This window comes from Crocodylus siamensis, chromosome 7, assembly GCF_052110815.1.
Source record: "Crocodylus siamensis isolate JL-2025a chromosome 7, ASM5211081v1, whole genome shotgun sequence".
Classification (NCBI taxonomy): Eukaryota; Metazoa; Chordata; order Crocodylia; family Crocodylidae; genus Crocodylus; species Crocodylus siamensis.
Genome location: NC_143401.1, coordinates 96211602 through 96226297, shown reverse-complemented (window position 1 = coordinate 96226297; position 14696 = coordinate 96211602). Strand labels below are relative to the sequence as shown.

The 14696-nt window shown below is 50.9% G+C and overlaps 1 protein-coding gene across 4 annotated transcripts in view; it reads left to right on the top strand.

Annotated features, from left to right (window-relative positions):
* CNNM2 (cyclin and CBS domain divalent metal cation transport mediator 2) overlaps nucleotides 1-14696 on the top strand; it is a 141236-nt gene that overhangs the window by 15524 nt on the left and 111016 nt on the right. The window lies entirely within an intron of this gene.

The following is a 14696-nucleotide window of genomic DNA, read 5'->3' as shown; positions in this document are numbered from 1 at the left end:
GCTTTCCAGAACAGATGGTTTGAACTGGGCAGTTTCTGCTGCACCCTCTGAAACCAGCCTTTCCCTTCAGGAGGGTGAGAACAGCCTACCTGATTAGTGTGCAGGACACTTGCATGATGGACTTCCAGCCTGAAAGCTGTGTTCAGACTTATTGCTGGCCCCCTGTTTGAATGTGGTCCAGCGGCAGGAGGCTTTACCACACTTCTCTTTTTGTAAATCATCAACTTCGAGTCTTGCAGTAAAGGAAAGAATCTGGAAGTTCGGCTTCCAAGAGTAACAGCCCCGCCGGCCCTGAAACAGTTGGGATTTGTGCCACAATTGAGAAGGGAAGTGGTTAGAAGAAGGGGGGGCTCTGTCTAGAAGTGTTCCAGGCTCCTGGAGAAATGGGAAGGATGCTAGGCCCCCAGAAGAGCCATTGGCATCTGGTACCTGTGGGGAAGGGATGTGGCACGTTTTGACAGACAAACTGGTGTCTGACAGTTCTTAGTCTAGATCAAAATGGAAAAGTTAACAAAATACTTGCTCAGGTTTAGTTAAGAAAATACTTGCACACATGGGGCCTGGGGTGACTGAGCATGCTCTCGAGCAGATTCAATAAATGGCATTTCTTCCATGGATCCATTTCAAGAGCAAATGTGTGGGCAGGATGAGCAGGACCTTTGTTCATTTCTCCAAAAAGGCAAAAGGTGACATGAAGCCAGGGGCAGAATTTCCCTAGGTCCCAAAGCAAGCTGAGAGTATTAGGAGGCTGGCTTATAGGCCATCAAGGACATGAAGAGCCACTTGAGTGAATAATGGCCAAATGAGCTCATCAGATCAGGAGACCTTGACTTTGGGATGAGTGCTAAGGCTGGAGGGAAGACCCCTGCTCATAGGATGCATGCTGCACTAGCAAGGCTTGAATTCTTGTCTGCCCACCAGGCGACAGAGTGAACTGGCAGGTGGAGACAGACCAGCCGTACTCTTGAAGCTAGTCACTTTGTCTCAACCTCCTGGGCTTCCCGGGTCTATTCATCTCCCGTCTCAAGCGACTAAGAGCAGCATGTGAGTGGTACGGGTTTTAGCTGACGTATGCACCTCTGCGCTGGAGCTCGCCAGCCCCATGGACCAACTGTTTCACATCTGAAGTGTTGGTTCCTTAGCCTCCTTCCTTGGTCTCGTCTCTGTCCCCACAGGTTCGTGTAACTTGAGTTATGGCAGGAGACCCCCGAGGCCATCTCGGCTCAAGTGAAACCGGGGGTGCCTGATACTCATACAGTGTAACCTCGCTTCCGTGGTAGAAGGCTCTTTGGCTTTTGTGTTTTAACCTGCTTGGGGCTGATCGACCCTCTGACTTTGGATTTTTGTGCCCTCTGCCCTCAGTCCCGTGGTAGATCGTGCTCCTTAGCTCATTGCTTTGCTCGCGCTGAGTCTGTACGGCAGCCTGGCACTCTTAGTGGGCACCGGTGGGACATGAGACCGTCCACTCTGTAAGGATGGAGGAAGCACAGTGGAGGCAAGTTTCCCAGTAGGTGGTGGTTTATTCTGCCCAGGGTTGTGGTTGCCTATACTACTGCCACGGAGGCCAGTATCATGTGCTTTCCAATCCTGCCCGCCACATGAGCTTTTAATCATTTTCTTGCTGTGTCCGAGGTGCCATAATCCTATTATCCTCAGCCTCTGGGGTTTTATTTGGGAGTTGTTAAGAAGCTCCAGGAGCCAATAGGTACATAAATGTTTCTTGCTTTCCTGCCCAGGCTCTTCGTATGGCCGTTTTGGGAGGCAAGGGTGCTGCTGAGCCATAGCTAGTTACCCGCGAGGCAGGCATGGGGAGAGCAGCCACCTCTTCTAGACTCCCGTACCGGCTGCGAAGCTCTGAATTCAGCCCCGGTTCGATTGTCGCTGCCAGCCAGTTGCTCAACACGTCTTTGCCAACGGGGCAAGTGTACATCTATATCAGCTGTTTCTGTTGCGCCTGCATTGAGCACCTTTTGGTAGGAGGCTCGAGAGAAGAGCAAAGTTTTTGGTCTTCTGTCCCATTCAGCTTTGTCCCTGGTGCGTGTGGAATGATTGGGGTTACTTTCCTGTGCAGTGCAGACCTCGGGGAGAGGGGCGGGTGGTGTTTCTGGCCTTGGAAATGGAAGACCTCAGCCCATCTGGATACAGCAGATACAAGCAGTACCGGCTCCCCCTGCTCCTTTCTTCCCCTGCACTGCCATCCTGTGTTCATAGATTCATAGATGCTAGGGTCGGAAGGGACCTCAATAGATCATCGAGTCCGACCCCCTGCATAAGCAGGAAAGAGTGCTGGGCCTACATTACCCCAGCTAGATACACATCCAACCTTCTCTTGAAGACCCCCAGGGTAGGGGAGAGCACCACCTCCCTTGGGAGCCCGTTCCAGACCTTGGCCACTCGAACTGTGAAGAAGTTCCTCCTAATATCCAATCTAAATCTGCTCTCTTCTAGCTTGTGGCCATTATTTCTTGTAACCCCCGGGGGCGCCTTGGTGAATAAATACTCACCAATTCCCTTCTGTGCCCCCCTGACGAACTTATAGGCAGCCACCAGGTCGCCTCTCAACCTTCTCTTGCGGAGGCTGAAAAGGTCCAGTTTCTCTAGTCTCTCCTCGTAGGGCTTGGCCTGCAGGCCCTTAACCATACGAGTGGCCCTTCTCTGGACCCTCTCCAGGTTATCCGCATCCTTCGTGAAGTGCGGCGCCCAGAATTGCACGCAGTACTCCAGCTGCGGTCTGACCAGCGCCCGATAGAGGGGAAGTATCACCTCCTTGGACCTATTTGTCATGCATCTGCTGATGCACGATAAAGTGCCATTGGCTTTTCTGATGGTTTCGTCACACTGCCGACTCATGTTCATCTTGGAGTCCACTAGGACTCCAAGATCCCTTTCCACTTCCGTGCCACCCAGCAGGTCATTTCCTAGGCTGTAGGTGTGCTGGACATTTTCCCTCCCTAGATGCAGCACTTTGCATTTCTCCTTGTTGAACGGTGTTGTCAACACCGTTCCTAGCATTGTGCAGAGAAGCTGTTTCCACAGCCCATCAATTCGTGTTTCTGTGCTGAATCTGCCAGCAAAGGGACTGGTCATCACCACTTGTCAGATGGTGGCCTAAGAATTGTGGCCACATGCCCATCTGTAATGGGCAAGAGACTTGCCAACCTCTTGGTGCATCCGGGCCAGCCTAGGCTGCATTCAAACCGGTGACTGGGGAGGGGAAGGATGGCGATGGTTCCTCAAGCTCCCAGTGCCCTGTGGTTGATATCGCACCATCTCCGTGTGTTTTCAGCTGTGGCTCCCACCAGACACAATGGGAGTGACTCTTGCTGTAGGAGTCCAGCCCTTGACTTGATGTGATATGTTGGCACGTGTGACACGTTGGCGTGACAGGTTTTGACCGAGATGGTGGGTCTGGCTCTAGCCACCTTCCTCCAGTCACTCCAGGCCAGGCAGCCCAAGGTGCGTCCTACCCAAGAGATGCCGTGCTCAACCTTGCTCCCTGCTTGCTGAGAGGCTGGGTTTGCATCTTTCTGCTTGCACTGAAGGAGCAGAAAAGCTCCTTGCTGTGAGGCATCAGCAAGATAAATATCCCTTTCCTTCTGGCCTGTCACACTGGCAGAACCAGGTAGAAAATGTCTTGGTGGGAAGATGGGGGAGCAGAGCAGAGAAGAATACCTTGTGGACTTCACCTCCAGCCTTACTCAGAGAAGAGGGCATGACTAGGCAGCTCCTTAATGACCCCACTCCATGGTCGTCAAGCGCCTACTGCAGTTTAAGTGCCCTTGTCCAGCCCCGGTGAGGGAGTGGCTGATGCACCTGTCCAGGTGAGTTCTGGCAGCAGCTGGTGCAAAAGCCCTGTTAGATCTGTCAGCAAAGCGAACAAGCTGGGACGGCGAGGCAGAGGGGAGCACGCAGCCTCGGAGGGGAGAGCCGTTGGAGTCTCGTGGCTCCGCTGTTTGCCTCCTTGTCCCGTCACGCTCGTGCATCCCTGGCGTGCGCCAGGCGAGTTCCCTCCTGCATCAGGGCTGGTGAGCAGTTGCCAAACGGGTTTGACTTCGAGTCGGGCATTCTGCAGATGTTCTCCCGCTCCACTTGCAAAGGTCAGGAGGCCCACGGCTTATCCTCGCCCTGCTTGCCTGCACTTGGTGCTGGTTGAGCTGAAATAGGCCAGTGCCCAGCAGTGCTGGGTGAGGGGCTTCGGGGAGTACAGGGGGTAGCGCGAGGCACGAGACACCCGAGGAACTGCTTTCCCCAGCCGAAGGCAGCCCCCAGTGGCAGTGCCTATTGTAGGCTTTACACCAGCAACTTAATAAGCCAGTGGCTTCATAGGATCCAGAGCTTGCTCGGATGCTGTGGTGATAGGTATGGGAGAGGGGTGTTTGTTGAACTGAATTTGTAGCTAATCTTTAAAATTAGACCCCAGCCAGTTGATTCGCTGACTGATTCTTGGCTGCAGTCCTCCGAATACACGTTACTGCTCGTTGTTTTTTAGTAGGGGAGTTCAGAAGCCTTTCTTGATGCTTACACAGTTTGTAACGGAAGCACTGACTTCTGCGTGGGTCACGTGCCTGGGTGCAGGGTGGAGACCCTGGTGTTTCTTGGCAGTTGTCTTGGTTTTTGGCACAGAGTGCCTCTATCCAGGGTGATGACAACATTTAAACTGAGTAATGTGGTCGTTTTTCTGCTTGCTGCTTGTTGCCTCTTCCAACCACTGTGGACTCCTACCAGCTTGCTGAGCTGATAAACTGGCACGTCGGAGGGACTGAAGGCCAAGCAGCTAGAAACAAAAAGGACCCCAAATGCACCTGGTATGTGGTACCAGCAGTGAAGTAAAGCGCATTTTCTATTGCAAGGGATGTGAAAGAAGGCTGGGGGGGGTGATGAGCAATATGCAAGTACTTAGGTTTAACAGTGCTCTCATGCAAAACGTGTTTCTTGGTTGGCTTCAGAATAGCCATGGAGGTCTTTCTCTTCTCCTGACCGTTCAGGTCTTTCCAGTCCACCGAGGACACTCCAGGCATTCAGACAGAGAAAAGGTACAACGTGGGCATGTTTCTTTTGTGTGTTTCTGCTGAAGTGTGGTTGAGAGGGGTGGCTGATTTCTTTAAGCCTAGGGCCTACAGACTAAACGAATAAAGGCCAGCCGTGCTTCCTTTCTATCAGTTTTGTGTAATAAGCATGAAGAAAACTGATGTGAGCAGCTGCTTGGCGCTGGTTGTTTTGAGACCGCGGTCTGAATTCATGCAATCGCACAAGGAGGTGTTAGGTGACAGCCAGTCTCGGTAGGTTTGAACCAGTGGTGCTCCTCATCATCTGCAACCAGGCAGGACTCCTGAATCACGCTGAAGATAAAGGACCACTGCTGAAACTATACAGACTAACAGTTTGAAACTGCACTTTTTGCTATCCGACGAGCAGTATCTTTTATTTCCAGACAAATTTAGTAGCAATCTCTATGTTTGTGCACCCAGCCAGTTGGGGCTGGTTTAATGATTTATCTAGCATTACATGGTAAGTATCCGGGACTTTATGGCTGCCTATGAGTTGGGTAATGTTGTCCAAGGCTCCAGTCCTTTTTTGAATTGGCAAGTTTCCCTTCTGGTCATCTTGGCTTGGTTACACAAGGTCACTGTACTTTGTTGCCTTTGAGTCACCCAGGAGTGAGCAGTCTTCATTGCTGAAAGATCAGAGTACCAAGTGCTAAGGAATGATGAGCCTCACCTGACATTCATTAAGGACACAGTTGGGACAGACGGATTTAATATTTGCAACTCCACTCATTCATGCTCTTGTTTAATGTCTCTCTTCATACACATGAATTATCTTTAAAATGTCTGGGTGCTGGGCTATACCTGCATTGCTGTTGGTTTAAAGAGCTGTGCTTGGCTCTTCTTTTGACACCATAATTTGGTTAAGACGGGTAGTGTAAGCTCTGGAGGATAGCTAGCTCAGTGCTATTCAGCGGGATTGTCTCTCAAATACAGAGCACAAGTGCTGCTTTTCTGAGCTTGAATTATGCTCCGAGTAGACATGGTATGTTAGCCTGGTGTTGGGGAATTGAAGTAGTCTTTCTTCTAAATACAGCTCTTAATTGCTCTGACCACGGAGGAAGGTTGTGATGATCTTGGGACAGGGTATCTTAATGGAGTTGCCATCTTGGTGGGCCTTTCTTTTTGCAGTGGTCTGAAGCTCATCTCCTGGCTATTGCAAATGTGGGGTGGTACTTGGCATGCGTTCACTTCTCTCGATGTTTTTGTTCCTTCAGTCCCTGTTGGAACTTGTTAGCAGTTGAATTGTGTAGTTTTCCTTCCTTGCTACTTCTCCAGTACCAATTTTGAATTATATTCCATCTGGTTTCTTTTCATTGACATCCTTCAGGACTGGGTGTTCTGGATATAGTAATAAGGAAAGTGTATAAAAATTCCTTTGCTTACAATGTGTACGATTGACTAGCTGATAACGTCCACATCAACGTAGAGCTTGTAAAAGTCTGGATCCGACCAGCTTTATTCCTTGTTGCGCAGCTCTGAACTGCTCTACCGACGGGAAACCAAATTCCTTCTCAAACATGCACGAAGGCCTCTGTGTGTTGGTATGGGTGTGTGTGTGTGTGTGTGTGTGTGTGTGTTTGTTTGAAAGGGTGGATTAATGTGAAGCGTATTGAATAGCTCTCTTGTGTTTTCAGTGTAATTATGACTTCAAGCAGTGGCTATAAACTCGGGAGCTGGCCCGTGGGCTCAGAACTCGGTTCTGGCGTGTTCTGGGTGCTGACGAATTGCGGTGCCATAAGTATTTGGGGTTTGCTCTGCCTTTATACGGAGCTGGGGCAAGGGTACAGCAGCTGGACTCGCTTTGAAAAGTCCAGGCGGGGAAAGCCAGAGGAGATGTATTCAATACTTACATTGTCAAGACTTTTCTTGAAAACCACTTTCCTTCTCTACATAAACATGATTCAACCTTTCCCCACCCCAGTTTTGTGGCTAGCTTCGTTTTAAACTCTGGCAGTAGCACAATTCTGTAACATTAAAACTGCAAACGCTAAGCTGTGTGACGTGTTTTTAAAGGTAGGGAATGAGCCTTTCTGTTAGTTTGCAAAAATCCTATTCTTGCCCAACCTAAAGCCGGGCTCAGAACGAATCTATTGAAGTCCTTCTAAAGGTAAAGTTTTTGTCTCTTTAATGTGCCGAATTTTAATCTCTCTTTGGCCTGGTATCTTGGTACTGATATGACTGAATAAAGCACTCCTGGGATAGTTCACTTAACAGGCTGGAGAAAGCCTTGGACACTTTGCATCCAGCCAGGAGGCTCTCAGGAATCTTCTGTTCTGTACTTATGGCTGTTGCAGGAAGAGGGAATTGTTGGAAAACCCCCCCCTGCAGTTTCCAGCAAATACATCTGGCCTGTGTAGTCTCTTATGCTCTCAGTTTAAAATGCTGGTATTGCTTGGGGCATTTCCTTCTTTGCCAGGTTGAAGAAGCAAGCACTGGCCTCGTAAGCCACGGCTCTCTAAACCTTGTGATGTGGGAGCCCATGTTGTGAGCTTGGCAGTGGCCTGCGACCGTCCGCATGGGCGAGGACTCTCAAATAGAAGCTGATCACTGTGAGGCATCTGGAAGGGTATTTTCCCCCATTCAGGTGTAGGTGTAAGGTGTCTGATAGGAGAGATATAATGCCATCTCCATGTGAGATGGGAGCTGAGATGGCACCTCCTCCCCACCTTTTGATCCAGGCTTGGCTCCCTTCACACTTGAGTGAGATCTCCCTGGCCGGGGAGATGGTGAACGAAGGGCCTTATTGTGTGACCAGGCTCTCTGGCTGAGTCCAGAGCCGCTCCATGCCAGGGAAGCAGAAGGAGGGCTCTTTGGGACGAGCGTGGATGAGCCCTCAGCCAAGGAAGGGGAAGCAGAGTTGGGGGTCTTCTCCCAGGTTTCCTTCCTCACCAGAGCTGTAGCACCGTCCTGGAAAATGAGCATTTTGGCAAGACTAGGACCTCTCTGGCCTCTTGCCCGAGAGGTAGTCAAACACCAGCATGGGCAGCTTCCCTCTTGCAGGCACATCCGTCTGCCCCGACCTACAGAAACCCAGCAGCCTGCTGCACGGATACTGCGATCTCCCTGAATGCCGTTAGGTGTAGTACTTGAGTATCCTCGGGCGGTCTCCAAGCATGCTACAGACATTAGCTTTATCTCTGGGAGGAAGGTCTTCTGTCACCGTCTCCACTTTGCAGACGAGGAGACCGGGGTGCCAGGGACAGGTCGGCCATGCAGGCCCATCTGGAGGGGTGAGTGCAGGGTATGTGGACAGAGCCAAGCTGAACAGCCTGGTGTAAAGGTAGCAGGGTGCCAGACTCGTCGTGGCCGGGTGCGATAGCACTGCGGCACTCGCACGGGGTACCGGGCAGGCTTTGCAACCCACGCTGCTCTAGCCATGCAGTTATCCCTACCCCAGCTAACCAGGTCTAAACCTGCCGCAGGTGTGCCGGCGTGAACTGCAGTTGCACCTTTGGGCTGCAGCGCAGGCGCGCACGCAAGCTAAAATGCCTTGGCAAAGCTGACCCAGAAGGCCTGGTGGCCAGGCGCAGAGCCCACTTCATTGGCATCCTCGCCACGCTCGATCCACAGGGCCCCGTCCCTTGTATTACTTAACCGAAGAATTCCACCAGATCAAAAGCCAGTTACGGAAAATAGCCCCGCATGCGGTCCTGCGTGGTTACTTAGGTGAGGGCTATTTTTAGGACTTTCAACTGACTAAGCCCTGGCTCCTGCTGTTGCTCAAGTCCATGGAAGCAGAATTAAAACTTTTCCTTCATCCTGGCCCCATACGGGCCACTTGGCTGCGGCTGCCTCCCATTCCTCCCCTCCTGCGCTCCCCCCGGCCTAGTTGCTGCCATGCAGTGCTGCTTAGCTTGTGCTTGGAAAGACACTGTGTTCCTGAGAGAGAGATTCAGCAGGCCGAGGCAAGGAGGCGAAGGGCAATGGGCCGTTTTGGGCCTCTCTGGGAGGCGTCAGTCAGCTGCTCCCTGCAGCGCGTACCCTCCAGGCTGTGCCCGCAGAGCTGTCTTCTCGTTTGGCCTCCTGAGGCCCAGTTCAGCTGAGCTCGAGACAACGTGCATCACTCCTCTGGCAGTCGGGGCTGGGACACCAGGTCAGGGAACGCCTTTCGTTCTCCCGCCACGAGCTAGGAGCATCGCTGCCTGCACGTCATCTTGCAGGCAGTCCTCTGGGATGGGAAGCGCAGGCAGGCACCGGGGGACCTCTGAGACGGGCGTTTTTGGGAAATACACCAAACGCAATGTGTGCAAGTGGGACAGTAACTGCAGCCCTGCGCTTGAGATGACAGCTCCTTGCTACTGTCTGCTCCTGTATGAGCAAAATCTGCTCCGGGTTGCTGAAACAACCGCAGGTCACATGCGGGCACATGTCCCAGCCCAGATCAGGGGCACAGCTTTGTAAAGACTTGTGCACCTGTGAAAGAGGCAGAGAAGAGGAAAGCTAGCGATGCAGCCTGAACAAGGATTGGGAACACGGCTCTGCAAAGAGCTAAAGAGCTTTTTTTCGGGGCTGAGCAAAAGGTCTGTACTGTGTTCAGGGAGAGAACTTGGTGCATCTCTTAAAAAGCAGGTTTGCTTCAGAGAAATATCTGACTGCAGCAATTTCTCTTCCTAATGGGAATGACCCACCAGACGCTAAATTTTTGGCCAGCTGCTCAGGTTGGCAGGGGAACTGATGATTGGAATCTGGGAGCCCTTCTACACCCCTCCTCCCAGATCTGAAATTGCTTTTCTGCCAAGTGTTTTTTTTTTCCCCCCACCTCCCTAAGATCTCCCAGCTGTAGTATCCCATCTTGAACAATGATGTGCATGAAGAAAGCACCCTCTGACATTGGGAGTGGGAAGAAAATTGGGCCCATTTCCTGGGTTAGCAGCAGCTTGTGAATGAGAAACATGGGGGGGGGGTCAGATTGCAGGTGAGGTAGGGGGCAAATGTGCTTGGCCCAGGCCTGTAGAGAGAGCCTAAGCGACGTGTACGTGCAAACAGAGCACACGACTAGTGCAGGATGGATTCATGGCTTCCTTCTGTAACCATGAGTGGAGAGGGGCTGAAACTAGTGACCGGCACAGGACCAAGCAGAATGAATGATACCTAGGTTAAATTGATTTAAAAAAAAGCTCTTAATTACTTTGCAGCCAGGGCAGTTAAAGGTCGTTATCAGATAGGATGTGAAATCCTCAGATGTGGCAGAGGGCCTGGCCTCTCCCCATCTAGGAGCTGGGGCCCTAATTGCTTTTGGGCATCACAGAAGCTCTGGTAGATATTTGGCTGGACTCTTCCCAGGAGCTAAGTGCAGCAGGGATTTCCTTTAAGTTCCTGAGTGCAGGGCTTGAACCTGCAAAAGATTGCCGGAGATAAGGGGGAAGGCAGTGGAGGCATCCTGCCCCTAGAAATCTCCTTCAAGCTGGGCCTTTGTTTGGTGCTAATCACAGAAGTGATAACAGTGTAAGTACCTGTAGTTCTAACACACGGTCCCTGGGAATGTGTTGAGGACTATCTCTGGCAAATAAATCTATCCTTAGCTGTATTTGAGGGCATTGTAGATGGTGACATGACTGAATTGCTGGAAAGGCCTCTTGGTTCAAGGCACTGAGCATGGGCCTGGGAGCCAGGAGCTTTTGACTACCATGAATGGCTAGTCTGCATAAATACCTCCTCCATGGGGAAGAACTGGTACTTTGTGACGTGTCTCCTCTAAGCAGCTACTTGGGTTGGAGCAAAGGTGGGAAACATCGCCTGGGTGGCTGAATGCCAGGAGATGCCACTTCTTGTGGGGAGGAAGCTTGAGCCAAGATGGCACTGCTGCCAGCTCTGCCACTCGAGCGGGCAGTCCCCGACCATGGGAATAGTGAGTTCAGGGGTCCCTGATTTGATATGTTCGTTGTTGTAAGCTGAGAGGCTGCCGTCCCTTGTCAGAGGAACATTGCAAAGTGAGTTTTGATCCAAGGTCCCTACTCCCTTCTTGCTGGTGAATCCATCTAATGTTTCTATCCCCTCCCTCCCCCCCAGCCAAAGACTCGATGGTATTTTGGTACAAAATCCACCAGCCAGAACTTGTTGCATAAGGATGCATGTGGCAGCATCTTCGACCTGTGACCACATCCTCACAGATGAGCTACCCCGCTGCAATAATGTGAATCCCTGCGAGGGTTGGCACCGGGGGGGAAAGCAGTCCCCAGGAATTGCTGTGCTGGAATGCTATGTGGGGCTTCCCTTGGTGACCCACCTGATATAGCCTTTGCTCTCGAGCTGGTTTGTTGCTCCCCAGCTCTCATCTCTTCCTTTTATTTCAGGCAGCCGAAGGGTTCAGTGCTGAACATTAGCGCTGCAGCTTCTTGCAGCTCTGAAACGGGTCAGCGGTGGCTCCTCATTCTGTCTGTGTGCTGCACTCTGCGGTTTGCGCCGTTAGACGGGCTGCCTTTGCAACCCAACGGGATTTCACTTCCCAAAAAGCAGTGCTGTTTAGCAGGTGGCCAGTGAAATTGCTGTTGTGCTTTGCCAAACCGGCTTTGGTTGTCCAGAGTCATTGCTGACTTCCAGTATGTCCAAACTCAGCTTTTGGTAATTTTTTAGTTCCAAGCAAGGGCAGTTTTCCCTTTGGTTAACTATCCTCCCATAGGGAAAATGAGATGTGGGGGTACCTTGGTGTGATTTAGGGCATGCATCTTTTTTAAAAATATAGAAGCAAATTTAGGGTGGAACAAAGCTAACGCTGACAGTGAGACGGGTAAGAAAATGGCATCTTTAGAAAGTGCATGGACTGGTCTGCCATGCAAGTTCCTAATTAAATAGAAAGGGTCTTGCAGCAAACAGTCAGCCTTTGCCTGTAGCTTTGGGAGTGCTGTGACTCCGTTTGACCCGCAGCTGGTGGTGCTTATCTGCAGCGGTGCTCATGGAGGACCTGATTCAACTCCTGTTGAAACTGGGAGGTTTTAGAAGGCTCCTAAACCACGGGACCTATTGACAACACAGCGAGCAGCCTCGTGGCACCTCCAGCAAAGGAGGAAACCTGGGTATTTCAGGAGGTAACTGGGGATTTGCTGAGGTTGGTGCAGTTCAGTTGAAAGCTTGCACAATGGCTTCACTGGGGTCCCGTTCCCAGGTAGGTGAAACGATAATGAACATGGAGCAAGGAAAGTTGAACTGGAGCATTAAAGAAGAAGGCCCTGCCCCCCCTCCGCTCCCCAAGTAAAATCGCACCAGGCAGCGCCTGAGTCGCTCATCTTATTTTATGTAGTTCCTGTGGCAGGAAAATTGGAAACCGTGTCACTCCAGCCCAAGAGAGCTGGAGGAACAGAAGTGCGCTAATCTATTAAAATTGCATCAAAGGCTTTTGGAAGCTTTAATGAGATCAGCCTGTGTTTTATTTTCCTGGTTAGAAGCTGAAATAACTCTTCAAAATGAAATAATGTCATGAAGATGTCCTGGAAGGAGAATATCTGAACTGAAGCTTGTTTTGCTGATGAGGTCTTTGGGAGCATGTTAACTCTTAATTGGTTGCTGTTTATAATCTGGGCTCCTGGGACCTTTCTGCCAGAGCTGGGGCTTCATTCTCCTAAGTGTTTTCCGTGCAAGCGGAGACCTGGTTCACAGTCTCTTGGAGAGACTGGGCGCCGCTTTCTCCTGACCGCTACAGGGAGGCATCTCCTTGGTGCTGATCTGGATGGCAGTAAAAACCAGTCAGGCCAGCATGGTGGAGACCTTCTGGTGTCCCACTGCTGTAAGAGGTTGCTTTTCCTCGGGGGCATCGGCCGGGCTGCATGGTTCATTGCAGGGGTTGTTGTGGCTCCTTCCAGCTGTGAGTATGTGGGTTGGGCTTTGCTTTCCCTCCTGGTCCTTTGCACTGAGATTTGCTGTGCTGGACTGCTGCCGCACTGCGGTGTGACCCCCATTCCCTCTGCCTCTCCGTGCGAGAACAGCTCTCCGCTCGCTCTGCACCTCGGCATCTTTAGCAAGACTGTTTCCTCTTGCAGATTGCGGAGGGTTCAGCTGTTGAGGGGGTTCACTCATTGGAGCCTGCTGACCTGGTCTAGTGAGGATACCGTGGGCAGAACCGTGGTTTCTCTCCAGTTCTTAGGTGCATCAAAGGCCTGCTTCAGCCCACCCCGTTATCGCTCCTGCCCCTGGCTTTCCTCCAGCACGTGGCACGACCTTCTCATTTATTGCCTGCTTGCTTGTGGAGCAACATCTGGAGCATATATAGGAGTGTGGCCCAGCCTGTCTGTTGTCCTACCACCTCTTCTGCTGGCTTAGCCCAGCCAAGCAGACCGTTCACATGCCAGGAAGGGAGAAGCTTGTATTTCTCTCCTTCACTTGAAAGACCAGCCTCCTAAGGTGCCATGTTTATTGGGCTTTTTGGCACTGCCTTACAGGGTGCCACAGGAGAGGGTGAGAGTGCATACCGGTGGCAGTACACATCGCTGTAATTGTGCAGTAAAATGCCCCACCTGTGACGCTGGGCTGGCACGGTTGTGCAGTCATCCTTTCAGTGCATTTTTAGAGCAAGAGAGTCCTGTAGTTTCTGAAGACTTCAACCTCAGATGGTGTTTCCCTGCCCTTTTTGGGCAGTCAGCAATAAAGAACTATGAAGCAGTTGGTATTTGCCATCCTGCGAGGTAGCGATACTTCCCTGGCACATTGGGATCTGACTTGTTGCTTTTTTCAGGCAAGGCAGGCAACCCTTAGTTTCTCGCACCTTGTGCAACAAGTGTCAAAACTCCCCTGTGTCGAGGAGCCGGGCCTGGAAGTCTGACCCCAGCTGATTTATCAGAGGGGTTTCTAATTTCTAAGGTTGTAAATAAAAGTGTTGTGCCGAAATGCTGCTGTTTGGTGCATCTTTGCTCACCTATCAATGCTCTTAGATTTGACGGTTTGTTTTCCTGGTATCGTTGAGCCCCAACAAACCAGCTGACCATGAACCATCATGGATCCCTCCGTGATCCCAGTCAGTTCTCTCGCTCCCTTTAAGGAGCTGGACCTCTTCCTTCCTGACCCCCACCGTAAACCATTTCAGATCAGAGACCCACCCTGGTCCCAACAGCTCATGTTCTCCACGGAGGAACTTGCTCATCGAGTTGAGAGGATTCAATTCAGCCAAGTTGAGCAATGTCTCTTTGGTCCAGCTGTTTTTTATGTGGGTTGAAAAATCTTGTCTTGAAAGAAGAGACAAGTTTTAACTTCACAAGCAATCCTTCAGGCCATTATTTTGTTGTGAAGCCAGGAAGTATTTTTTTTTTCCAATTTTGCAGGACAAAGGTCAGCTCAGATTTTTTTTTTTTCCCCCCCCCTCTTCAACAGCTCAAACAACAAAAGCTCCTGTAACTATGCCATCTTAGACATCCTTGAACCCAAAAGGAAAATGAAGCACTTTCTTTCTTCCGGGCCAGTTCTGCCTCCGACAGATGAGTTGCAAGTGTTGCGCAAGGGAACTTTGAGACACTTTCTCGCCTGTCTTCTGTCATTTTCATATTTAATAGGAACCTCCTGGGAGCCCTTCCAGCTTCCTTTTAGCTGGTTACAGTAGTCTAGAAACAATCCAAAAGATTAGCAGGTTTAATTATGTCGGGTCAGTGAAGCTGTTGTTACCGTCTTCATGAGCCTATGACAGTATCTTAGATGGGAAAATTACTTCTAATGGAGCAAAGTTTG